Source organism: Mustela lutreola, chromosome 16, assembly GCF_030435805.1.
Source record: "Mustela lutreola isolate mMusLut2 chromosome 16, mMusLut2.pri, whole genome shotgun sequence".
NCBI classification, from domain to species: Eukaryota; Metazoa; Chordata; class Mammalia; order Carnivora; family Mustelidae; genus Mustela; species Mustela lutreola.
Window position 1 is genome coordinate 61,656,754 of NC_081305.1, and position 24,733 is coordinate 61,681,486.

Here is a 24,733-nt window from a genome sequence, read left to right on the forward strand (position 1 = left end):
GCGCTTCTCTCTCAGGCAGAGGGGTGCTAGAGCAAAGAGGATTTCGCTCCATGCGGGTTTCGTGCACTGTGCTCTGGAGACTACTCAGGCAAGCAGCAGCAGCATCCCCAAACCCAACTCGGATTTCCCAACCAATGCTGCGCTTTCCCTGAGGAGATGCACGGGCAAAGAGCCTTAAGTTGTATGCGGGTTTCTCCCACCGTGAGACTGGGCTCAGGCAACCAGCAGCAGCAGCCCACAGTACCGACTTTGATTTCTCAGCGAATGTTGTGCTTTCACAGAGGTTTTGGGCTTGGAGCGAACCGCACTTCACCACTGTTTTCTCAGCAAGGCTTCGTGCGCGTCATGGAAGAAGAGCTGCCGTAGAGCTGCTGCCTCTTGGGCCTTGTTTTCCCGGGCTCCAAGTTCGCACCCGGGGTTCACCTTGCTAAGCCAAACTAAGCAGACACAGTTACAACCCTGAAGCAGCATGCGTGGCCTAGCATGGCACTCTATGCCTATTACCATCTCCTGGGGTAGGTAAGGCTTTGCCTTTTGTTCCGGCGCTCATGAAGACTCGGGGTCTATGCCAGTGCCTTCACCACAGGAGAGAGGTGGCGACAGGATCCCTGCACACGGCCCGTGCCCTTGGAAGGGGAACTGTAGGGGACAGTCTCCACTCCATCCCCGGCACAGCCCTGTCACCCACATCGCTGCCACATCCTGGTGGAAGACGGCATCTGACTGCCCGTTTCTCCTTGGGGTTGTTTCTGCGAGTCGCGGGTATGGCACCTGGTGGCAAGCCCAAGTCTGCCCTTGGTACAGCTGGCCAAGGAGATGCTGTCCCTATGGGACCAGAGGCACAGGAAAGGCCTGCCTTCTGCCCAGACTCCTTCCTCAGTGGGGAGCACGTGCCCCGGCCCTAGTCGTCCCCTCCTGTCTCCTTAGCAGCCAGCCTTCCATCTCTCTGGACAGTGAGCGGGGGGATACTTGTCTTGCCACCAGCCTGCTTTTCGTGCCACAGCAGGGTATCCTGCTTCCCGAGCGTTTCCGACCCAGAGGCCAACGGATCCTTCTCTTTTCTGGGGGCGGCGTGCTGCGCCTTCCACACATTGCTCCTGGGGAGCGCGGTGACAGACGTGTGCAACCATGCTTCTCTCTCAGGCAGAGGGGATGCTAGGGCAAAGAGTATTTCGCCCCATGCGGGTATCATTCATCGTGCTGCGGAGACAAGCTCAGGCAAGCAGCAGCAGCATCCCCAAACACAACTCGGATTTACCAATGAATGCTGTGCTTTCCAACGGCAGATGACAAGGCAAAGAGGCTTTCGCTGTATGCGGGTTTCTCCCACCGTGAGACAGGGTTCAGGCAAGCAGCAGCAGCCCGCAGAACATTTCTCAGCGAATGCTGTGATTTCGTAGTGGCTTTGGCTTGGAGCGAACAGCACTTCGCCGCTGCTTCCTCAGCAAGGCTTCAGTCGCGTCAGGGAAGAAGAGCTGCGGGAGAGCTGGTGCCTCTTGGGCCTTGCTTTCCCGGGCTCCATGTTCGCTTCCTGGGTTCACCCTGCCAGGTGACTCAGCCACACCCCTGCAGTATCGTGTTGAGCCTAGGATGGCACCCTATACACACTACCATCTCCCCGTGTAGGCATCGCTTGGCCTTTTACTCTGGCGCTCAGGCGGACTGGCGGACTAAGCCAGTGCTTTTCCCACAGGAAAGGAGAGGTGACAGGATCCCTGCACACGGCCCGTGCACGTAATAGGGAGCTTTGGGGGACTGTCCCCACCCCTTCCCCTTAAACCCCGTGCCTCCTCCAAGGTTCCACATCCTGGAGGAAGACGGCGTCTGACTCCCCATTATTTCAGGGAGCTGTTTCTGCGAGTTCAGCTTCGGCGCCTCGTGGCTAGCACATGTCTGCCCCAGGGACAGGTGGCCAAAGAGCTGCTGTCTCCTTGGGCCCAGAGGCTCAGGACAGGCATGCTTTCTGCCCAGACTCCTTCCTACGAGTGGAGCACGCGCCCTGCCCTACTCATCCCCTCCTCTCTCCGTAGCAGCCAGGCTTCCGTCTCTCTGCACAGGGAGCGGGTGACACTTGTATTGCCACCGGCCGCTGTGCCTGCCAGGGCCGGCTCTCCTGCTTCGCAACCGTTTCCAGACCAGAAGGCCAACGGCTCCTGCTCTTCTGCCTGGGCAGCGTGCTGCACCTTCCACAGACATGCTCCTGGGGAGCGCAGTGAAAGACGTGTCCCTTTCCTTAAGGCTCTTTCCACAGGCGCAACCGCGCTTCTCTCTCAGGCAGAGGGGTGCTAGAGCAAAGAGGATTTCGCTCCATGCGGGTTTCGTGCACTGTGCTCTGGAGACTAGCTCAGGCAAGCAGCAGCAGCATCCCCAAACCCAACTCGGATTTCCCAACCAATGCTGCGCTTTCCCTGAGGAGATGCACGGGCAAAGAGCCTTAAGTTGTATGCGGGTTTCTCCCACCGTGAGACTGGGCTCAGGCAACCAGCAGCAGCAGCCCACAGTACCGACTTTGATTTCTCAGCGAATGTTGTGCTTTCACAGAGGTTTTGGGCTTGGAACGAACCGCACTTCACCACTGTTTTCTCAGCAAGGCTTCGTGCGCGTCATGGAAGAAGAGCTGCCGTAGAGCTGCTGCCTCTTGGGCCTTGTTTTCCCGGGCTCCAAGTTCGCACCCGGGGTTCACCTTGCTAAGCCAAACTAAGCAGACACAGTTACAACCCTGAAGCAGCATGCGTGGCCTAGCATGGCACTCTATGCCTATTACCATCTCCTGCGGTAGGTAAGGCTTTGCCTTTTGCTCCGGCGCTCATGAAGACTCGGGGTCTATGCCAGTGCCTTCACCACAGGAGAGAGGTGGCGACAGGATCCCTGCACACGGCCCGTGCCCTTGGAAGGGGAACTGTAGGGGACAGTCTCCACTCCATCCCCGGCACAGCCCTGTCACCCACATCGCTGCCACATCCTGGTGGAAGACGGCATCTGACTGCCCGTTTCTCCTTGGGGTTGTTTCTGCGAGTCGCGGGTATGGCACCTGGTGGCAAGCCCAAGTCTGCCCTTGGTACTGCTGGCCAAGGAGATGCTGTCCCCATGGGACCAGAGGCACAGGAAAGGCCTGCCTTCTGCCCAGACTCCTTCCTCAGTGGGGAGCACGTGCCCCGGCCCTAGTCGTCCCCTCCTGTCTCCTTAGCAGCCAGCCTTCCATCTCTATGGACAGTGAGCGGGGGGATACTTGTCTTGCCACCAGCCTGCTGTTCGTGCCACGGCAGGGTATCCTGCTTCCCGAGCGTTTCCCGACCCAGAGGCCAACGGATCCTTCTCTTTTCGGGGGCGGCGTGCTGCGCCTTCCACACATTGCTCCTGGGGAGCGCGGTGACAGACGTGTGCCACCATGCTTCTCTCTCAGGCAGAGGGGATGCTAGGGCAAAGAGTATTTCGCCCCATGCGGGTATCATTCATCGTGCTGCGGAGACAAGCTCAGGCAAGCAGCAGCAGCATCCCCAAACACAACTCGGATTTACCAATGAATGCTGTGCTTTCCAACGGCAGATGACAAGGCAAAGAGGCTTTCGCTGTATGCGGGTTTCTCCCACCGTGAGACAGGGTTCAGGCAAGCAGCAGCAGCCCGCAGAACATTTCTCAGCGAATGCTGTGATTTCGTAGTGGCTTTGGCTTGGAGCGAACAGCACTTCGCCACTGCTTCCTCAGCAAGGCTTCAGTCGCGTCAGGGAAGAAGAGCTGCGGGAGAGCTGGTGCCTCTTGGGCCTTGCTTTCCCGGGCTCCATGTTCGCTTCCTGGGTTCACCCTGCCAGGTGACTCAGCCACAACCCTGCAGTATCGTGTTGAGCCTAGGATGGCACCCTATACACACTACCATCTCCCCGTGTAGGCATCGCTTGGCCTTTTACTCTGGCGCTCAGGCGGACTGGCGGACTAAGCCAGTGCTTTTCCCACAGGAAAGGAGAGGTGACAGGATCCCTGCACACGGCCCGTGCACGTAATAGGGAGCTTTGGGGGACTGTCCCCACCCCTTCCCCTTAAACCCCGTGCCTCCTCCAAGCTTCCACATCCTGGAGGAAGACGGCGTCTGACTCCCCGTTATTTCAGGGAGCTGTTTCTGCGAGTTCAGCTTCGGCGCCTCGTGGCTAGCACATGTCTGCCCCAGGGACAGGTGGCCAAAGAGCTGCTGTCTCCTTGGGCCCAGAGGCTCAGGACAGGCATGCTTTCTGCCCAGACTCCTTCCTACGAGTGGAGCACGCGCCCTGCCCTACTCATCCCCTCCTCTCTCCGTAGCAGCCAGGCTTCCGTCTCTCTGCACAGGGAGCGGGTGACACTTGTATTGCCACCGGCCGCTGTGCCTGCCAGGGCCGGCTCTCCTGCTTCGCAACCGTTTCCAGACCAGAAGGCCAACGGCTCCTGCTCTTCTGCCTGGGCAGCGTGCTGCACCTTCCACAGACATGCTCCTGGGGAGCGCAGTGAAAGACGTGTCCCTTTCCTTAAGGCTCTTTCCACAGGCGCAACCGCGCTTCTCTCTCAGGCAGAGGGGTGCTAGAGCAAAGAGGATTTCGCTCCATGCGGGTTTCGTGCACTGTGCTCTGGAGACTAGCTCAGGCAAGCAGCAGCAGCATCCCCAAACCCAACTCGGATTTCCCAACCAATGCTGCGCTTTCCCTGAGGACATGCACGGGCAAAGAGCCTTAAGTTGTATGCGGGTTTCTCCCACCGTGAGACTGGGCTCAGGCAACCAGCAGCAGCAGCCCACAGTACCGACTTTGATTTCTCAGCGAATGTTGTGCTTTCACAGAGGTTTTGGGCTTGGAGCGAACCGCACTTCACCACTGTTTTCTCAGCAAGGCTTCGTGCGCGTCATGGAAGAAGAGCTGCCGTAGAGCTGCTGCCTCTTGGGCCTTGTTTTCCCGGGCTCCAAGTTCGCACCCGGGGTTCACCTTGCTAAGCCAAACTAAGCAGACACAGTTACAACCCTGAAGCAGCATGCGTGGCCTAGCATGGCACTCTATGCCTATTACCATCTCCTGGGGTAGGTAAGGATTTGCCTTTTGTTCCGGCGCTCATGAAGACTCGGGGTCTATGCCAGTGCCTTCACCACAGGAGAGAGGTGGCGACAGGATCCCTGCACACGGCCCGTGCCCTTGGAAGGGGAACTGTAGGGGACAGTCTCCACTCCATCCCCGGCACAGCCCTGTCACCCACATCGCTGCCACATCCTGGTGGAAGACGGCATCTGACTGCCCGTTTCTCCTTGGGGTTGTTTCTGCGAGTCGCGGGTATGGCACCTGGTGGCAAGCCCAAGTCTGCCCTTTGTACAGCTGGCCAAGGAGATGCTGTCCCCATGGGACCAGAGGCACAGGAAAGGCCTGCCTTCTGCCCAGACTCCTTCCTCAGTGGGGAGCACGTGCCCCGGCCCTAGTCGTCCCCTCCTGTCTCCTTAGCAGCCAGCCTTCCATCTCTCTGGACAGTGAGCGGGGGGATACTTGTCTTGCCACCAGCCTGCTGTTCGTGCCACGGCAGGGTATCCTGCTTCCCGAGCGTTTCCCGACCCAGAGGCCAACGGATCCTTCTCTTTTCTGGGGGCGGCGTGCTGCGCCTTCCACACATTGCTCCTGGGGAGCGCGGTGACAGACGTGTGCAACCATGCTTCTCTCTCAGGCAGAGGGGATGCTAGGGCAAAGATTATTTCGCCCCATGCGGGTATCATTCATCGTGCTGCGGAGACAAGCTCAGGCAAGCAGCAGCAGCATCCCCAAACACAGCTCGGATTTACCAATGAATGCTGTGCTTTCCAACGGCAGATGACAAGGCAAAGAGGCTTTCCCTGTATGCGGGTTTCTCCCACCGTGAGACAGGGTTCAGGCAAGCAGCAGCAGCCCGCAGAACATTTCTCAGCGAATGCTGTGATTTCGTAGTGGCTTTGGCTTGGAGCGAACAGCACTTCGCCGCTGCTTCCTCAGCAAGGCTTCAGTCGCGTCAGGGAAGAAGAGCTGCGGGAGAGCTGGTGCCTCTTGGGCCTTGCTTTCCCGGGCTCCATGTTCGCTTCCTGGGTTCACCCTGCCAGGTGACTCAGCCACACCCCTGCAGTATCGTGTTGAGCCTAGGATGGCACCCTATACACACTACCATCTCCCCGTGTAGGCATCGCTTGGCCTTTTACTCAGGCACTCAGGCGGACTGGCGGACTAAGCCAGTGCTTTTCCCACAGGAAAGGAGAGGTGACAGGATCCCTGCACACGGCCCGTGCACGTAATAGGGAGCTTTGGGGGACTGTCCCCACCCCTTCCCCTTAAACCCCGTGCCTCCTCCAAGCTTCCACATCCTGGAGGAAGACGGCGTCTGACTCCCCATTATTTCAGGGAGCTGTTTCTGCGAGTTCAGCTTCGGCGCCTCGTGGCTAGCGCATGTCTGCCCCTGGGACAGGTGGCCAAAGAGCTGCTGTCTCCTTGGGCCCAGAGGCTCAGGACAGGCATGCTTTCTGCCCAGACTCCTTCCTACGAGTGGAGCACGCGCCCTGCCCTACTCATCCCCTCCTCTCTCCGTAGCAGCCAGGCTTCCGTCTCTCTGCACAGGGAGCGGGTGACACTTGTATTGCCACCGGCCGCTGTGCCTGCCAGGGCCGGCTCTCCTGCTTCGCAACCGTTTCCAGACCAGAAGGCCAACGGCTCCTGCTCTTCTGCCTGGGCAGCGTGCTGCACCTTCCACAGACATGCTCCTGGGGAGCGCAGTGAAAGACGTGTCCCTTTCCTTAAGGCTCTTTCCACAGGCGCAACCGCGCTTCTCTCTCAGGCAGAGGGGTGCTAGAGCAAAGAGGATTTCGCTCCATGCGGGTTTCGTGCACTGTGCTCTGGAGACTAGCTCAGGCAAGCAGCAGCAGCATCCCCAAACCCAACTCGGATTTCCCAACCAATGCTGCGCTTTCCCTGAGGAGATGCACGGGCAAAGAGCCTTAAGTTGTATGCGGGTTTCTCCCACCGTGAGACTGGGCTCAGGCAACCAGCAGCAGCAGCCCACAGTACCGACTTTGATTTCTCAGCGAATGTTGTGCTTTCACAGAGGTTTTGGGCTTGGAGCGAACCGCACTTCACCACTGTTTTCTCAGCAAGGCTTCGTGCGCGTCATGGAAGAAGAGCTGCCGTAGAGCTGCTGCCTCTTGGGCCTTGTTTTCCCGGGCTCCAAGTTCGCACCCGGGGTTCACCTTGCTAAGCCAAACTAAGCAGACACAGTTACAACCCTGAAGCAGCATGCGTGGCCTAGCATGGCACTCTATGCCTATTACCATCTCCTGGGGTAGGTAAGGCTTTGCCTTTTGTTCCGGCGCTCATGAAGACTCGGGGTCTATGCCAGTGCCTTCACCACAGGAGAGAGGTGGCGACAGGATCCCTGCACACGGCCCGTGCCCTTGGAAGGGGAACTGTAGGGGACAGTCTCCACTCCATCCCCGGCACAGCCCTGTCACCCACATCGCTGCCACATCCTGGTGGAAGACGGCATCTGACTGCCCGTTTCTCCTTGGGGTTGTTTCTGCGAGTCGCGGGTATGGCACCTGGTGGCAAGCCCAAGTCTGCCCTTGGTACAGCTGGCCAAGGAGATGCTGTCCCTATGGGACCAGAGGCACAGGAAAGGCCTGCCTTCTGCCCAGACTCCTTCCTCAGTGGGGAGCACGTGCCCCGGCCCTAGTCGTCCCCTCCTGTCTCCTTAGCAGCCAGCCTTCCATCTCTCTGGACAGTGAGCGGGGGGATACTTGTCTTGCCACCAGCCTGCTTTTCGTGCCACAGCAGGGTATCCTGCTTCCCGAGCGTTTCCGACCCAGAGGCCAACGGATCCTTCTCTTTTCTGGGGGCGGCGTGCTGCGCCTTCCACACATTGCTCCTGGGGAGCGCGGTGACAGACGTGTGCAACCATGCTTCTCTCTCAGGCAGAGGGGATGCTAGGGCAAAGAGTATTTCGCCCCATGCGGGTATCATTCATCGTGCTGCGGAGACAAGCTCAGGCAAGCAGCAGCAGCATCCCCAAACACAACTCGGATTTACCAATGAATGCTGTGCTTTCCAACGGCAGATGACAAGGCAAAGAGGCTTTCGCTGTATGCGGGTTTCTCCCACCGTGAGACAGGGTTCAGGCAAGCAGCAGCAGCCCGCAGAACATTTCTCAGCGAATGCTGTGATTTCGTAGTGGCTTTGGCTTGGAGCGAACAGCACTTCGCCGCTGCTTCCTCAGCAAGGCTTCAGTCGCGTCAGGGAAGAAGAGCTGCGGGAGAGCTGGTGCCTCTTGGGCCTTGCTTTCCCGGGCTCCATGTTCGCTTCCTGGGTTCACCCTGCCAGGTGACTCAGCCACACCCCTGCAGTATCGTGTTGAGCCTAGGATGGCACCCTATACACACTACCATCTCCCCGTGTAGGCATCGCTTGGCCTTTTACTCTGGCGCTCAGGCGGACTGGCGGACTAAGCCAGTGCTTTTCCCACAGGAAAGGAGAGGTGACAGGATCCCTGCACACGGCCCGTGCACGTAATAGGGAGCTTTGGGGGACTGTCCCCACACCTTCCCCTTAAACCCCGTGCCTCCTCCAAGGTTCCACATCCTGGAGGAAGACGGCGTCTGACTCCCCATTATTTCAGGGAGCTGTTTCTGCGAGTTCAGCTTCGGCGCCTCGTGGCTAGCACATGTCTGCCCCAGGGACAGGTGGCCAAAGAGCTGCTGTCTCCTTGGGCCCAGAGGCTCAGGACAGGCATGCTTTCTGCCCAGACTCCTTCCTACGAGTGGAGCACGCGCCCTGCCCTACTCATCCCCTCCTCTCTCCGTAGCAGCCAGGCTTCCGTCTCTCTGCACAGGGAGCGGGTGACACTTGTATTGCCACCGGCCGCTGTGCCTGCCAGGGCCGGCTCTCCTGCTTCGCAACCGTTTCCAGACCAGAAGGCCAACGGCTCCTGCTCTTCTGCCTGGGCAGCGTGCTGCACCTTCCACAGACATGCTCCTGGGGAGCGCAGTGAAAGACGTGTCCCTTTCCTTAAGGCTCTTTCCACAGGCGCAACCGCGCTTCTCTCTCAGGCAGAGGGGTGCTAGAGCAAAGAGGATTTCGCTCCATGCGGGTTTCGTGCACTGTGCTCTGGAGACTAGCTCAGGCAAGCAGCAGCAGCATCCCCAAACCCAACTCGGATTTCCCAACCAATGCTGCGCTTTCCCTGAGGAGATGCACGGGCAAAGAGCCTTAAGTTGTATGCGGGTTTCTCCCACCGTGAGACTGGGCTCAGGCAACCAGCAGCAGCAGCCCACAGTACCGACTTTGATTTCTCAGCGAATGTTGTGCTTTCACAGAGGTTTTGGGCTTGGAACGAACCGCACTTCACCACTGTTTTCTCAGCAAGGCTTCGTGCGCGTCATGGAAGAAGAGCTGCCGTAGAGCTGCTGCCTCTTGGGCCTTGTTTTCCCGGGCTCCAAGTTCGCACCCGGGGTTCACCTTGCTAAGCCAAACTAAGCAGACACAGTTACAACCCTGAAGCAGCATGCGTGGCCTAGCATGGCACTCTATGCCTATTACCATCTCCTGCGGTAGGTAAGGCTTTGCCTTTTGCTCCGGCGCTCATGAAGACTCGGGGTCTATGCCAGTGCCTTCACCACAGGAGAGAGGTGGCGACAGGATCCCTGCACACGGCCCGTGCCCTTGGAAGGGGAACTGTAGGGGACAGTCTCCACTCCATCCCCGGCACAGCCCTGTCACCCACATCGCTGCCACATCCTGGTGGAAGACGGCATCTGACTGCCCGTTTCTCCTTGGGGTTGTTTCTGCGAGTCGCGGGTATGGCACCTGGTGGCAAGCCCAAGTCTGCCCTTGGTACAGCTGGCCAAGGAGATGCTGTCCCCATGGGACCAGAGGCACAGGAAAGGCCTGCCTTCTGCCCAGACTCCTTCCTCAGTGGGGAGCACGTGCCCCGGCCCTAGTCGTCCCCTCCTGTCTCCTTAGCAGCCAGCCTTCCATCTCTCTGGACAGTGAGCGGGGGGATACTTGTCTTGCCACCAGCCTGCTGTTCGTGCCACAGCAGGGTATCCTGCTTCCCGAGCGTTTCCCGACCCAGAGGCCAACAGATCCTTCTCTTTTCTGGGGGCGGCGTGCTGCGCCTTCCACACATTGCTCCTGGGGAGCGCGGTGACAGACGTGTGCAACCATGCTTCTCTCTCAGGCAGAGGGGATGCTAGGGCAAAGATTATTTCGCCCCATGCGGGTATCATTCATCGTGCTGCGGAGACAAGCTCAGGCAAGCAGCAGCAGCATCCCCAAACACAGCTCGTTTTTACCAATGAATGCTGTGCTTTCCAACGGCAGATGACAAGGCAAAGAGGCTTTCCCTGTATGCGGGTTTCTCCCACCGTGAGACAGGGTTCAGGCAAGCAGCAGCAGCCCGCAGAACTTTTCTCAGCGAATGCTGTGATTTCGTAGTGGCTTTGGCTTGGAGCGAAGAGCACTTCGCCGCTGCTTCCTCAGCAAGGCTTCAGTCGCGTCAGGGAAGAAGAGCTGCGGGAGAGCTGGTGCCTCTTGGGCCTTGCTTTCCCGGGCTCCATGTTCGCTTCCTGGGTTCACCCTGCCAGGTGACTCAGCCACAACCCTGCAGTATCGTGTTGAGCCTAGGATGGCACCCTATACACACTACCATCTCCCCGTGTAGGCATCGCTTGGCCTTTTACTCTGGCGCTCAGGCGGACTGGCGGACTAAGCCAGTGCTTTTCCCACAGGAAAGGAGAGGTGACAGGATCCCTGCACACGGCCCGTGCACGTAATAGGGAGCTTTGGGGGACTGTCCCCACCCCTTCCCCTTAAACCCCGTGCCTCCTCCAAGGTTCCACATCCTGGAGGAAGACGGCGTCTGACTCCCCATTATTTCAGGGAGCTGTTTCTGCGAGTTCAGCTTCGGCGCCTCGTGGCTAGCACATGTCTGCCCCAGGGACAGGTGGCCAAAGAGCTGCTGTCTCCTTGGGCCCAGAGGCTCAGGACAGGCATGCTTTCTGCCCAGACTCCTTCCTACGAGTGGAGCACGCGCCCTGCCCTACTCATCCCCTCCTCTCTCCGTAGCAGCCAGGCTTCCGTCTCTCTGCACAGGGAGCGGGTGACACTTGTATTGCCACCGGCCGCTGTGCCTGCCAGGGCCGGCTCTCCTGCTTCGCAACCGTTTCCAGACCAGAAGGCCAACGGCTCCTGCTCTTCTGCCTGGGCAGCGTGCTGCACCTTCCACAGACATGCTCCTGGGGAGCGCAGTGAAAGACGTGTCCCTTTCCTTAAGGCTCTTTCCACAGGCGCAACCGCGCTTCTCTCTCAGGCAGAGGGGTGCTAGAGCAAAGAGGATTTCGCTCCATGCGGGTTTCGTGCACTGTGCTCTGGAGACTAGCTCAGGCAAGCAGCAGCAGCATCCCCAAACCCAACTCGGATTTCCCAACCAATGCTGCGCTTTCCCTGAGGACATGCACGGGCAAAGAGCCTTAAGTTGTATGCGGGTTTCTCCCACCGTGAGACTGGGCTCAGGCAACCAGCAGCAGCAGCCCACAGTACCGACTTTGATTTCTCAGCGAATGTTGTGCTTTCACAGAGGTTTTGGGCTTGGAGCGAACCGCACTTCACCACTGTTTTCTCAGCAAGGCTTCGTGCGCGTCATGGAAGAAGAGCTGCCGTAGAGCTGCTGCCTCTTGGGCCTTGTTTTCCCGGGCTCCAAGTTCGCACCCGGGGTTCACCTTGCTAAGCCAAACTAAGCAGACACAGTTACAACCCTGAAGCAGCATGCGTGGCCTAGCATGGCACTCTATGCCTATTACCATCTTCTGGGGTAGGTAAGGCTTTGCCTTTTGTTCCGGCGCTCATGAAGACTCGGGGTCTATGCCAGTGCCTTCACCACAGGAGAGAGGTGGCGACAGGATCCCTGCACACGGCCCGTGCCCTTGGAAGGGGAACTGTAGGGGACAGTCTCCACTCCATCCCCGGCACAGCCCTGTCACCCACATCGCTGCCACATCCTGGTGGAAGACGTCATCTGACTGCCCGTTTCTCCTTGGGGTTGTTTCTGCGAGTCGCGGGTATGGCACCTGGTGGCAAGCCCAAGTCTGCCCTTGGTACAGCTGGCCAAGGAGATGCTGTCCCCATGGGACCAGAGGCACAGGAAAGGCCTGCCTTCTGCCCAGACTCCTTCCTCAGTGGGGAGCACGTGCCCCGGCCCTAGTCGTCCCCTCCTGTCTCCTTAGCAGCCAGCCTTCCATCTCTCTGGACAGTGAGCTGGGGGATACTTGTCTTGCCACCAGCCTGCTGTTCGTGCCACAGCAGGGTATCCTGCTTCCCGAGCGTTTCCCGACCCAGAGGCCAACGGATCCTTCTCTTTTCTGGGGGCGGCGTGCTGCGCCTTCCACACATTGCTCCTGGGGAGCGCGGTGAGAGACGTGTGCAACCATGCTTCTCTCTCAGGCAGAGGGGATGCTAGGGCAAAGATTATTTCGCCCCATGCGGGTATCATTCATCGTGCTGCGGAGACAAGCTCAGGCAAGCAGCAGCAGCATCCCCAAACACAGCTCGGATTTACCAATGAATGCTGTGCTTTCCAACGGCAGATGACAAGGCAAAGAGGCTTTCCCTGTATGCGGGTTTCTCCCACCGTGAGACAGGGTTCAGGCAAGCAGCAGCAGCCCGCAGAACATTTCTCAGCGAATGCTGTGATTTCGTAGTGGCTTTGGCTTGGAGCGAACAGCACTTCGCCGTTGCTTCCTCAGCAAGGCTTCAGTCGCGGCAGGGAAGAAGAGCTGCGGGAGAGCTGGTGCCTCTTGGGCCTTGCTTTCCCGGGCTCCATGTTCGCTTCCTTGGTTCACCCTGCCAGGTGACTCAGCCACAACCCTGCAGTATCGTGTTGAGCCTAGGATGGCACCCTATACACACTACCATCTCCCCGTGTAGGCATCGCTTGGCCTTTTACTCTGGCGCTCAGGCGGACTGGCGGACTAAGCCAGTGCTTTTCCCACAGTTAAGGAGAGGTGACAGGATCCCTGCACACGGCCCGTGCACGTAATAGGGAGCTTTGGGGGACTGTCCCCACCCCTTCCCCTTATACCCCGTGCCTCCTCCAAGCTTCCACATCCTGGAGGAAGACGGCGTCTGACTCCCCATTATTTCAGGGAGCTTTTTCTGCGAGTTCAGCTTCGGCGCCTGGTGGCTAGCGCATGTCAGCCCCAGGGACAGGTGGCCAAAGAGCTGCTGTCTCCTTGGGCCCAGAGGCTCAGGACAGGCATGCTTTCTGCCCAGACTCCTTCCTACGAGTGGAGCACGCGCCCTGCCCTACTCATCCCCTCCTCTCTCCGTAGCAGCCAGGCTTCCGTCTCTCCGCACAGGGAGCGGGTGACACTTGTATTGCCACCGGCCGCTGTGCCTGCCAGGGCCGGCTCTCCTGCTTCGCAACCGTTTCCAGACCAGAAGGCCAACGGCTCCTGCTCTTCTGCCTGGGCAGCGTGCTGCACCTTCCACAGACATGCTCCTGGGGAGCGCAGTGAAACACGTGTCCCTTTCCTTAAGGCTCTTTCCACAGGCGCAACCGCGCTTCTCTCTCAGGCAGAGGGGTGCTAGAGCAAAGAGGATTTCGCTCCATGCGGGTTTCGTGCACTGTGCTCTGGAGACTAGCTCAGGCAAGCAGCAGCAGCATCCCCAAACCCAACTCGGATTTCCCAACCAATGCTGCGCTTTCCCTGAGGACATGCACGGGCAAAGAGCCTTAAGTTGTATGCAGGTTTCTCCCACCGTGTGACTGGGCTCAGGCAACCAGCAGCAGCAGCCCACAGTACCGACTTTGATTTCTCAGCGAATGTTGTGCTTTCACAGAGGTTTTGGGCTTGGAGCGAACCGCACTTCACCACTGTTTTCTCAGCAAGGCTTCGTGCGCGTCATGGAAGAAGAGCTGCCGTAGAGCTGCTGCCTCTTGGGCCTTGTTTTCCCGGGCTCCAAGTTCGCACCCGGGGTTCACCTTGCTAAGCCAAACTAAGCAGACACAGTTACAACCCTGAAGCAGCATGCGTGGCCTAGCATGGCACTCTATGCCTATTACCATCTCCTGGGGTAGGTAAGGCTTTGCCTTTTGTTCCGGCGCTCATGAAGACTCGGGGTCTATGCCAGTGCCTTCACCACAGGAGAGAGGTGGCGACAGGATCCCTGCACACGGCCCGTGCCCTTGGAAGGGGAACTGTAGGGGACAGTCTCCACTCCATCCCCGGCACAGCCCTGTCACCCACATCGCTGCCATATCCTGGTGGAAGACGGCATCTGACTGCCCGTTTCTCCTTGGGGTTGTTTCTGCGAGTCGCGGGTATGGCACCTGGTGGCAAGCCCAAGTCTGCCCTTGGTACAGCTGGCCAAGGAGATGCTGTCCCCATGGGACCAGAGGCACAGGAAAGGCCTGCCTTCTGCCCAGACTCCTTCCTCAGTGGGGAGCACGTGCCCCGGCCCTAGTCGTCCCCTCCTGTCTCCTTAGCAGCCAGCCTTCCATCTCTCTGGACAGTGAGCGGAGGGATACTTGTCTTGCCACCAGCCTGCTGTTCGTGCCACGGCAGGGTATCCTGCTTCCCGAGCGTTTCCCGACCCAGAGGCCAACGGATCCTTCTCTTTTCTGGGGGCGGCGTGCTGCGCCTTCCACACATTGCTCCTGGGGAGCGCGGTGACAGACGTGTGCAACCATGCTTCTCTCTCAGGCAGAGGGGATGCTAGGGCAAAGATTATTTCGCCCCATGCGGGTATCATTCCTCGTGCTGCGGAGACAAGCTCAGGCAAGCAGCAGCAGCATCCCCAAACACAGCTCGGATTTACCAATGAATGCTGTGCTTTCCAACGGCAGATGACAAGGCAAAGAGGCTTTCCCTGTATGCGGGTTTCTCCCACCGTGAGACAGGGTTCAGGCAAGCAGCAGCAGCCCGCAGAACATTTCTCAGCGAATGCTGTGATTTCGTAGTGGCTTTGGCTTGGAGCGAACAGCACTTCGCCGCTGCTTCCTCAGCAAGGCTTCAGTCGCGTCAGGGAAGAAGAGCTGCGGGAGAGCTGGTGCCTCTTGGGCCTTGCTTTCCCGGGCTCCATGTTCGCTTCCTGGGTTCACCCTGCCAGGTGACTCAGCCACACCCCTGCAGTATCGTGTTGAGCCTAGGATGGCACCCTATACACACTACCATCTCCCCGTGTAGGCATCGCTTGGCCTTTTACTCTGGCGCTCAGGCGGACTGGCGGACTAAGCCAGTGCTTTTCCCACAGGAAAGGAGAGGTGACAGGATCCCTGCACACGGCCCGTGCACGTAATAGGGAGCTTTGGGGGACTGTCCCCACCCCTTCCCCTTAAACCCCGTGCCTCCTCCAAGCTTCCACATCCTGGAGGAAGACGGCGTCTGACTCCCCATTATTTCAGGGAGCTGTTTCTGCGAGTTCAGCTTCAGCGCCTCGTGGCTAGCACATGTCTGCCCCAGGGACAGGTGGCCAAAGAGCTGCTGTCTCCTTGGGCCCAGAGGCTCAGGACAGGCATGCTTTCTGCCCAGACTCCTTCCTAAGACTGGAGCACGCGCCCTGCCCTACTCATCCCCTCCTCTCTCCGTAGCAGCCAGGCTTCCGTCTCTCTGCACAGGGAGCGGGTGACACTTGTATTGCCACCGGCCGCTGTGCCTGCCAGGGCCGGCTCTCCTGCTTCGCAACCGTTTCCAGACCAGAAGGCCAACGGCTCCTGCTCTTCTGCCTGGGCAGCGTGCTGCACCTTCCACAGACATGCTCCTGGGGAGCGCAGTGAAAGACGTGTCCCTTTCCTTAAGGCTCTTTCCACAGGCGCAACCGCGCTTCTCTCTCAGGCAGAGGGGTGCTAGAGCAAAGAGGATTTCGCTCCATGCGGGTTTCGTGCACTGTGCTCTGGAGACTAGCTCAGGCAAGCAGCAGCAGCATCCCCAAACCCAACTCGGATTTCCCAACCAATGCTGCGCTTTCCCTGAGGACATGCACGGGCAAAGAGCCTTAAGTTGTATGCGGGTTTCTCCCACCGTGAGACTGGGCTCAGGCAACCAGCAGCAGCAGCCCACAGTACCGACTTTGATTTCTCAGCGAATGTTGTGCTTTCACAGAGGTTTTGGGCTTGGAGCGAACCGCACTTCACCACTGTTTTCTCAGCAAGGCTTCGTGCGCGTCATGGAAGAAGAGCTGCCGTAGAGCTGCTGCCTCTTGGGCCTTGTTTTCCCGTGCTCCAAGTTCGCACCCGGGGTTCACCTTGCTAAGCCAAACTAAGCAGACACAGTTACAACCCTGAAGCAGCATGCGTGGCCTAGCATGGCACTCTATGCCTATTACCATCTCCTGGGGTAGGTAAGGCTTTGCCTTTTGTTCCGGCGCTCATGAAGACTCGGGGTCTATGCCAGTGCCTTCACCACAGGAGAGAGGTGGCGACAGGATCCCTGCACACGGCCCGTGCCCTTGGAAGGGGAACTGTAGGTGACAGTCTCCACTCCATCCCCGGCACAGCCCTGTCACCCACATCGCTGCCACATCCTGGTGGAAGACGGCATCTGACTGCCCGTTTCTCCTTGGGGTTGTTTCTGCGAGTCGCGGGTATGGCACCTGGTGGCAAGCCCAAGTCTGCCCTTGGTACAGCTGGCCAAGGAGATGCTGTCCCTATGGGACCAGAGGCACAGGAAAGGCCTGCCTTCTGCCCAGACTCCTTCCTCAGTGGGGAGCACGTGCCCCGGCCCTAGTCGTCCCCTCCTGTCTCCTTAGCAGCCAGCCTTCCATCTCTCTGGACAGTGAGCGGGGGGATACTTGTCTTGCCACCAGCCTGCTTTTCGTGCCACAGCAGGGTATCCTGCTTCCCGAGCGTTTCCGACCCAGAGGCCAACGGATCCTTCTCTTTTCTGGGGGCGGCGTGCTGCGCCTTCCACACATTGCTCCTGGGGAGCGCGGTGACAGACGTGTGCAACCATGCTTCTCTCTCAGGCAGAGGGGATGCTAGGGCAAAGAGTATTTCGCCCCATGCGGGTATCATTCATCGTGCTGCGGAGACAAGCTAAGGCAAGCAGCAGCAGCATCCCCAAACACAACTCGGATTTACCAATGAATGCTGTGCTTTCCAACGGCAGATGACAAGGCAAAGAGGCTTTCGCTGTATGCGGGTTTCTCCCACCGTGAGACAGGGTTCAGGCAAGCAGCAGCAGCCCGCAGAACATTTCTCAGCGAATGCTGTGATTTCGTAGTGGCTTTGGCTTGGAGCGAACAGCACTTCGCCGCTGCTTCCTCAGCAAGGCTTCAGTCGCGTCAGGGAAGAAGAGCTGCGGGAGAGCTGGTGCCTCTTGGGCCTTGCTTTCCCGGGCTCCATGTTCGCTTCCTGGGTTCACCCTGCCAGGTGACTCAGCCACACCCCTGCAGTATCGTGTTGAGCCTAGGATGGCACCCTATACACACTACCATCTCCCCGTGTAGGCATCGCTTGGCCTTTTACTCTGGCGCTCAGGCGGACTGGCGGACTAAGCCAGTGCTTTTCCCACAGGAAAGGAGAGGTGACAGGATCCCTGCACACGGCCCGTGCACGTAATAGGGAGCTTTGGGGGACTGTCCCCACCCCTTCCCCTTAAACCCCGTGCCTCCTCCAAGGTTCCACATCCTGGAGGAAGACGGCGTCTGACTCCCCATTATTTCAGGGAGCTGTTTCTGCGAGTTCAGCTTCGGCGCCTCGTGGCTAGCACATGTCTGCCCCAGGGACAGGTGGCCAAAGAGCTGCTGTCTCCTTGGGCCCAGAGGCTCAGGACAGGCATGCGTTCTGCCCAGACTCCTTCCTAAGAGTGGAGCACGCGCCCTGCCCTACTCATCCCCTCCTCTCTCCGTAGCAGCCAGGCTTCCGTCTCTCTGCACAGGGAGCGGGTGACACTTGTATTGCCACCGGCCGCTGTGCCTGCCAGGGCCGGCTCTCCTGCTTCGCAACCGTTTCCAGACCAGAAGGCCAACGGCTCCTGCTCTTCTGCCTGGGCAGCGTGCTGCACCTTCCACAGACATGCTCCTGGGGAGCGCAGTGAACGACGTGACCCTTTCCTTAAGGCTCTTTCCACAGGCGCAACCGCGCTTCTCTCTCAGGCAGATGGGTGCTAGAGCAAAGAGGATTTCGCTCCATGCGGGTTTCGTGCACTGTGCTCTGGAGACTAGCTCAGGCAAGCAGCAGCAGCATCCCCAAACCCAACTCGGATTTCCCAACCAATGCTGCGCTTTCCCTGAGGAGATGCACGGGCAAAGAGCCTTAAGTTGTATGCGGGTTTCTCCCACCGTGAGACTGGGCTCAGGCAACCAGCAGCAGCAGCCCACAGTACTGACTTTGATTTCTCAGCGAATGTTGTGCTTTCACAGAGGTTTTGGGGTTGGAGCGAACCGCACTTCACCACTGTTTTCTCAGCAAGGCTTCGTGCGCGTCATGGAAGAAGAGCTGCCGTAGAGCTGCTGCCTCTTGGTCCTTGTTTCCCCGGACTCCAAGTTCGCACCCGGGGTTCACCTTGCTAAGCCAAACTAAGCAGACACAGTTACAACCCTGAAGCAGCATGCGTGGCCTAGCATGGCACTCTATGCCTATTACCATCTCCTGGGGTAGATAAGGCTTTGCCTTTTGTTCCGGCGCTCGTGAAGACTCGGGGTCTATGCCAGTGCCTTCACCACAGGAGAGAGGTGGCGACAGGATCCCTGCACACGGCACGTGCCCTTGGAAGGGGAACTGTAGGGGACAGTCTCCACTCCATCCCCGGCACAGCCCTGTCACCCACATCGCTGCCACATCCTGGTGGAAGACGGCATCTGACTGCCCGTTTCTCCTTGGGGTTGTTTCTGCGAGTCGCGGATATGGCACCTGGTGGCAAGCCCAAGTCTGCCCTTGGTACAGCTGGCCAAGGAGATGCTGTCCCTATGGGACCAGAGGCACAGGAAAGGCCTGCCTTCTGCCCAGACTCCTTCCTCAGTGGGGAGCACGTGCCCCGGCCCTAGTCGTCCCCTCCTGTCTCCTTAGCAGCCAGCCTTCCATCTCTCTGGACAGTGAGCGGGGGGATACTTGTCTTGCCACCAGCCTGCTTTTCGTGCCACGGCAGGGTATCCTGCTTCCCGAGCGTTTCCGACCCAGAGGCCAACGGATCCTTCTCTTTTCTGGGGGCGGCGTGCTGCGCCTTCCACACATTGCTCCTGGGGAGCGCGGTGACAGACGTGTGCCACCATGCTTCTCTCTCAGGCAGAGGGGATGCTAGGGCAAAGAGTATTTCGCCCCATGCGGGTATCATTCATCGTGCTGCGGAGACAAGCTCAGGCAAGCAGCAGCAGCATCCCCAAACACAACTCGGATTTACCAATGAATGCTGTGCTTTCCAACGGCAGATGACAAGGCAAAGAGGCTTTCGCTGTATGCGGGTTTCTCCCACCGTGAGACAGGGTTCAGGCAAGCAGCAGCAGCCGGCAGAACATTTCTCAGCGAATGCTGTGATTTCGTAGTGGCTTTGGCTTGGAGCGAACATTACTTCGCCACTGCTTCCTCAGCAAGGCTTCAGTCGCGTCAGGGAAGAAGAGCTGCGGGAGAGCTGGTGCCTCTTGGGCCTTGCTTTCCCGGGCTCCATGTTCGCTTCCTGGGTTCACCCTGCCAGGTGACTCAGCCACAACCCTGCAGTATCGTGTTGAGCCTAGGATGGCACCCTATACACACTACCATCTCCCCGTGTAGGCATCGCTTGGCCTTTTACTCTGGCGCTCAGGCGGACTGGCGGACTAAGCCAGTGCTTTTCCCACAGGAAAGGAGAGGTGACAGGATCCCTGCACACGGCCCGTGCACGTAATAGGGAGCTTTGGGGGACTGTCCCCACCCCTTCCCCTTAAACCCCGTGCCTCCTCCAAGCTTCCACATCCTGGAGGAAGACGGCGTCTGACTCCCCGTTATTTCAGGGAGCTGTTTCTGCGAGTTCAGCTTCGGCGCCTCGTGGCTAGCACATGTCTGCCCCAGGGACAGGTGGCCAAAGAGCTGCTGTCTCCTTGGGCCCAGAGGCTCAGGACAGGCATGCTTTCTGCCCAGACTCCTTCCTAAGAGTGGAGCACGCGCCCTGCCCTACACATCCCCTCCTCTCTCCGTAGCAGCCAGGCTTCCGTCTCTCTGCACAGGGAGCGGGTGACACTTGTATTGCCACCGGCCGCTGTGCCTGCCAGGGCCGGCTCTCCTGCTTCGCAACCGTTTCCAGACCAGAAGGCCAACGGCTCCTGCTCTTCTGCCTGGGCAGCGTGCTGCACCTTCCACAGACATGCTCCTGGGGAGCGCAGTGAAAGACGTGTCCCTTTCCTTAAGGCTCTTTCCACAGGCGCAACCGCGCTTCTCTCTCAGGCAGAGGGGTGCTAGAGCAAAGAGGATTTCGCTCCATGCGGGTTTCGTGCACTGTGCTCTGGAGACTAGCTCAGGCAAGCAGCAGCAGCATCCCCAAACCCAACTCGGATTTCCCAACCAATGCTGCGCTTTCCCTGAGGAGATGCACGGGCAAAGAGCCTTAAGTTGTATGCGGGTTTCTCCCACGGTGAGACTGGGCTCAGGCAACCAGCAGCAGCAGCCCACAGTACCGACTTTGATTTCTCAGCGAATGTTGTGCTTTCACAGAGGTTTTGGGCTTGGAGCGAACCGCACTTCACCACTGTTTTCTCAGCAAGGCTTCGTGCGCGTCATGGAAGAAGAGCTGCGGGAGAGCTGGTGCCTCTTGGGCCTTGCTTTCCCGGGCTCCATGTTCGCTTCCTGGGTTCACCCTGCCAGGTGACTCAGCCACAACCCTGCAGTATCGTGTTGAGCCTAAGATGGCACCCTATACTCACTACCATCTCCCCGTGTAGGCATCGCTTGGCCTTTGACTCTGGCGCTCAGGCGGACTGGCGTACTAAGCCAGTGCTTTTCCCACAGGAAAGGAGAGGTGACAGGATCCCTGCACACGGCCCGTGCACGTAATAGGGAGCTTTGGGGGACTGTCCCCACCCCTTCCCCTTAAACCCCGTGCCTCCTCCAAGGTTCCACATCCTGGAGGAAGACGGCGTCTGACTCCCCATTATTTCAGGGAGCTGTTTCTGCGAGTTCAGCTTCAGCGCCTCGTGGCTAGCACATGTCTGCCCCAGGGACAGGTGGCCAAAGAGCTGCTGTCTCCTTGGGCCCAGAGGCTCAGGACAGGCATGCTTTCTGCCCAGACTCCTTCCTAAGACTGGAGCACGCGCCCTGCCCTACTCATCCCCTCCTCTCTCCGTAGCAGCCAGGCTTCCGTCTCTCTGCACAGGGAGCGGGTGACACTTGTATTGCCACCGGCCGCTGTGCCTGCCAGGGCCGGCTCTCCTGCTTCGCAACCGTTTCCAGACCAGAAGGCCAACGGCTCCTGCTCTTCTGCCTGGGCAGCGTGCTGCACCTTCCACAGACATGCTCCTGGGGAGCGCAGTGAAAGACGTGTCCCTTTCCTTAAGGCTCTTTCCACAGGCGCAACCGCGCTTCTCTCTCAGGCAGAGGGGTGCTAGAGCAAAGAGGATTTCGCTCCATGCGGGTTTCGTGCACTGTGCTCTGGAGACTAGCTCAGGCAAGCAGCAGCAGCATCCCCAAACCCAACTCGGATTTCCCAACCAATGCTGCGCTTTCCCTGAGGACATGCACGGGCAAAGAGCCTTAAGTTGTATGCGGGTTTCTCCCACCGTGAGACTGGGCTCAGGCAACCAGCAGCAGCAGCCCACAGTACCGACTTTGATTTCTCAGCGAATGTTGTGCTTTCACAGAGGTTTTGGGCTTGGAGCGAACCGCACTTCACCACTGTTTTCTCAGCAAGGCTTCGTGCGCGTCATGGAAGAAGAGCTGCCGTAGAGCTGCTGCCTCTTGGGCCTTGTTTTCCCGGGCTCCAAGTTCGCACCCGGGGTTCACCTTGCTAAGCCAAACTAAGCAGACACAGTTACAACCCTGAAGCAGCATGCGTGGCCTAGCATGGCACTCTATGCCTATTACCATCTCCTGGGGTAGGTAAGGCTTTGCCTTTTGTTCCGGCGCTCATGAAGACTCGGGGTCTATGCCAGTGCCTTCACCACAGGAGAGAGGTGGCGACAGGATCCCTGCACACGGCCCGTGCCCTTGGAAGGGGAACTGTAGGTGACAGTCTCCACTCCATCCCCGGCACAGCCCTGTCACCCACATCGCTGCCACATCCTGGTGGAAGACGGCATCTGACTGCCCGTTTCTCCTTGGGGTTGTTTCTGCGAGTCGCGGGTATGGCACCTGGTGGCAAGCCCAAGTCTGCCCTTGGTACAGCTGGCCAAGGAGATGCTGTCCCTATGGGACCAGAGGCACAGGAAAGGCCTGCCTTCTGCCCAGACTCCTTCCTCAGTGGGGAGCACGTGCCCCGGCCCTAGTCGTCCCCTCCTGTCTCCTTAGCAGCCAGCCTTCCATCTCTCTGGACAGTGAGCGGGGGGATACTTGTCTTGCCACCAGCCTGCTTTTCGTGCCACAGCAGGGTATCCTGCTTCCCGAGCGTTTCCGACCCAGAGGCCAACGGATCCTTCTCTTTTCTGGGGGCGGCGTGCTGCGCCTTCCACACATTGCTCCTGGGGAGCGCGGTGACAGACGTGTGCAACCATGCTTCTCTCTCAGGCAGAGGGGATGCTAGGGCAAAGAGTATTTCGCCCCATGCGGGTATCATTCATCGTGCTGCGGAGACAAGCTCAGGCAAGCAGCAGCAGCATCCCCAAACACAACTCGGATTTACCAATGAATGCTGTGCTTTCCAACGGCAGATGACAAGGCAAAGAGGCTTTCGCTGTATGCGGGTTTCTCCCACCGTGAGACAGGGTTCAGGCAAGCAGCAGCAGCCCGCAGAACATTTCTCAGCGAATGCTGTGATTTCGTAGTGGCTTTGGCTTGGAGCGAACAGCACTTCGCCGCTGCTTCCTCAGCAAGGCTTCAGTCGCGTCAGGGAAGAAGAGCTGCGGGAGAGCTGGTGCCTCTTGGGCCTTGCTTTCCCGGGCTCCATGTTCGCTTCCTGGGTTCACCCTGCCAGGTGACTCAGCCACACCCCTGCAGTATCGTGTTGAGCCTAGGATGGCACCCTATACACACTACCATCTCCCCGTGTAGGCATCGCTTGGCCTTTTACTCTGGCGCTCAGGCGGACTGGCGGACTAAGCCAGTGCTTTTCCCACAGGAAAGGAGAGGTGACAGGATCCCTGCACACGGCCCGTGCACGTAATAGGGAGCTTTGGGGGACTGTCCCCACCCCTTCCCCTTAAACCCCGTGCCTCCTCCAAGGTTCCACATCCTGGAGGAAGACGGCGTCTGACTCCCCATTATTTCAGGGAGCTGTTTCTGCGAGTTCAGCTTCGGCGCCTCGTGGCTAGCACATGTCTGCCCCAGGGACAGGTGGCCAAAGAGCTGCTGTCTCCTTGGGCCCAGAGGCTCAGGACAGGCATGCGTTCTGCCCAGACTCCTTCCTAAGAGTGGAGCACGCGCCCTGCCCTACTCATCCCCTCCTCTCTCCGTAGCAGCCAGGCTTCCGTCTCTCTGCACAGGGAGCGGGTGACACTTGTATTGCCACCGGCCGCTGTGCCTGCCAGGGCCGGCTCTCCTGCTTCGCAACCGTTTCCAGACCAGAAGGCCAACGGCTCCTGCTCTTCTGCCTGGGCAGCGTGCTGCACCTTCCACAGACATGCTCCTGGGGAGCGCAGTGAAAGACGTGACCCTTTCCTTAAGGCTCTTTCCACAGGCGCAACCGCGCTTCTCTCTCAGGCAGATGGGTGCTAGAGCAAAGAGGATTTCGCTCCATGCGGGTTTCGTGCACTGTGCTCTGGAGACTAGCTCAGGCAAGCAGCAGCAGCATCCCCAAACCCAACTCGGATTTCCCAACCAATGCTGCGCTTTCCCTGAGGAGATGCACGGGCAAAGAGCCTTAAGTTGTATGCGGGTTTCTCCCACCGTGAGACTGGGCTCAGGCAACCAGCAGCAGCAGCCCACAGTACTGACTTTGATTTCTCAGCGAATGTTGTGCTTTCACAGAGGTTTTGGGGTTGGAGCGAACCGCACTTCACCACTGTTTTCTCAGCAAGGCTTCGTGCGCGTCATGGAAGAAGAGCTGCCGTAGAGCTGCTGCCTCTTGGTCCTTGTTACCCCGGACTCCAAGTTCGCACCCGGGGTTCACCTTGCTAAGCCAAACTAAGCAGACACAGTTACAACCCTGAAGCAGCATGCGTGGCCTAGCATGGCACTCTATGCCTATTACCATCTCCTGGGGTAGATAAGGCTTTGCCTTTTGTTCCGGCGCTCGTGAAGACTCGGGGTCTATGCCAGTGCCTTCACCACAGGAGAGAGGTGGCGACAGGATCCCTGCACACGGCACGTGCCCTTGGAAGGGGAACTGTAGGGGACAGTCTCCACTCCATCCCCGGCACAGCCCTGTCACCCACATCGCTGCCACATCCTGGTGGAAGACGGCATCTGACTGCCCGTTTCTCCTTGGGGTTGTTTCTGCGAGTCGCGGATATGGCACCTGGTGGCAAGCCCAAGTCTGCCCTTGGTACAGCTGGCCAAGGAGATGCTGTCCCTATGGGACCAGAGGCACAGGAAAGGCCTGCCTTCTGCCCAGACTCCTTCCTCAGTGGGGAGCACGTGCCCCGGCCCTAGTCGTCCCCTCCTGTCTCCTTAGCAGCCAGCCTTCCATCTCTCTGGACAGTGAGCGGGGGGATACTTGTCTTGCCACCAGCCT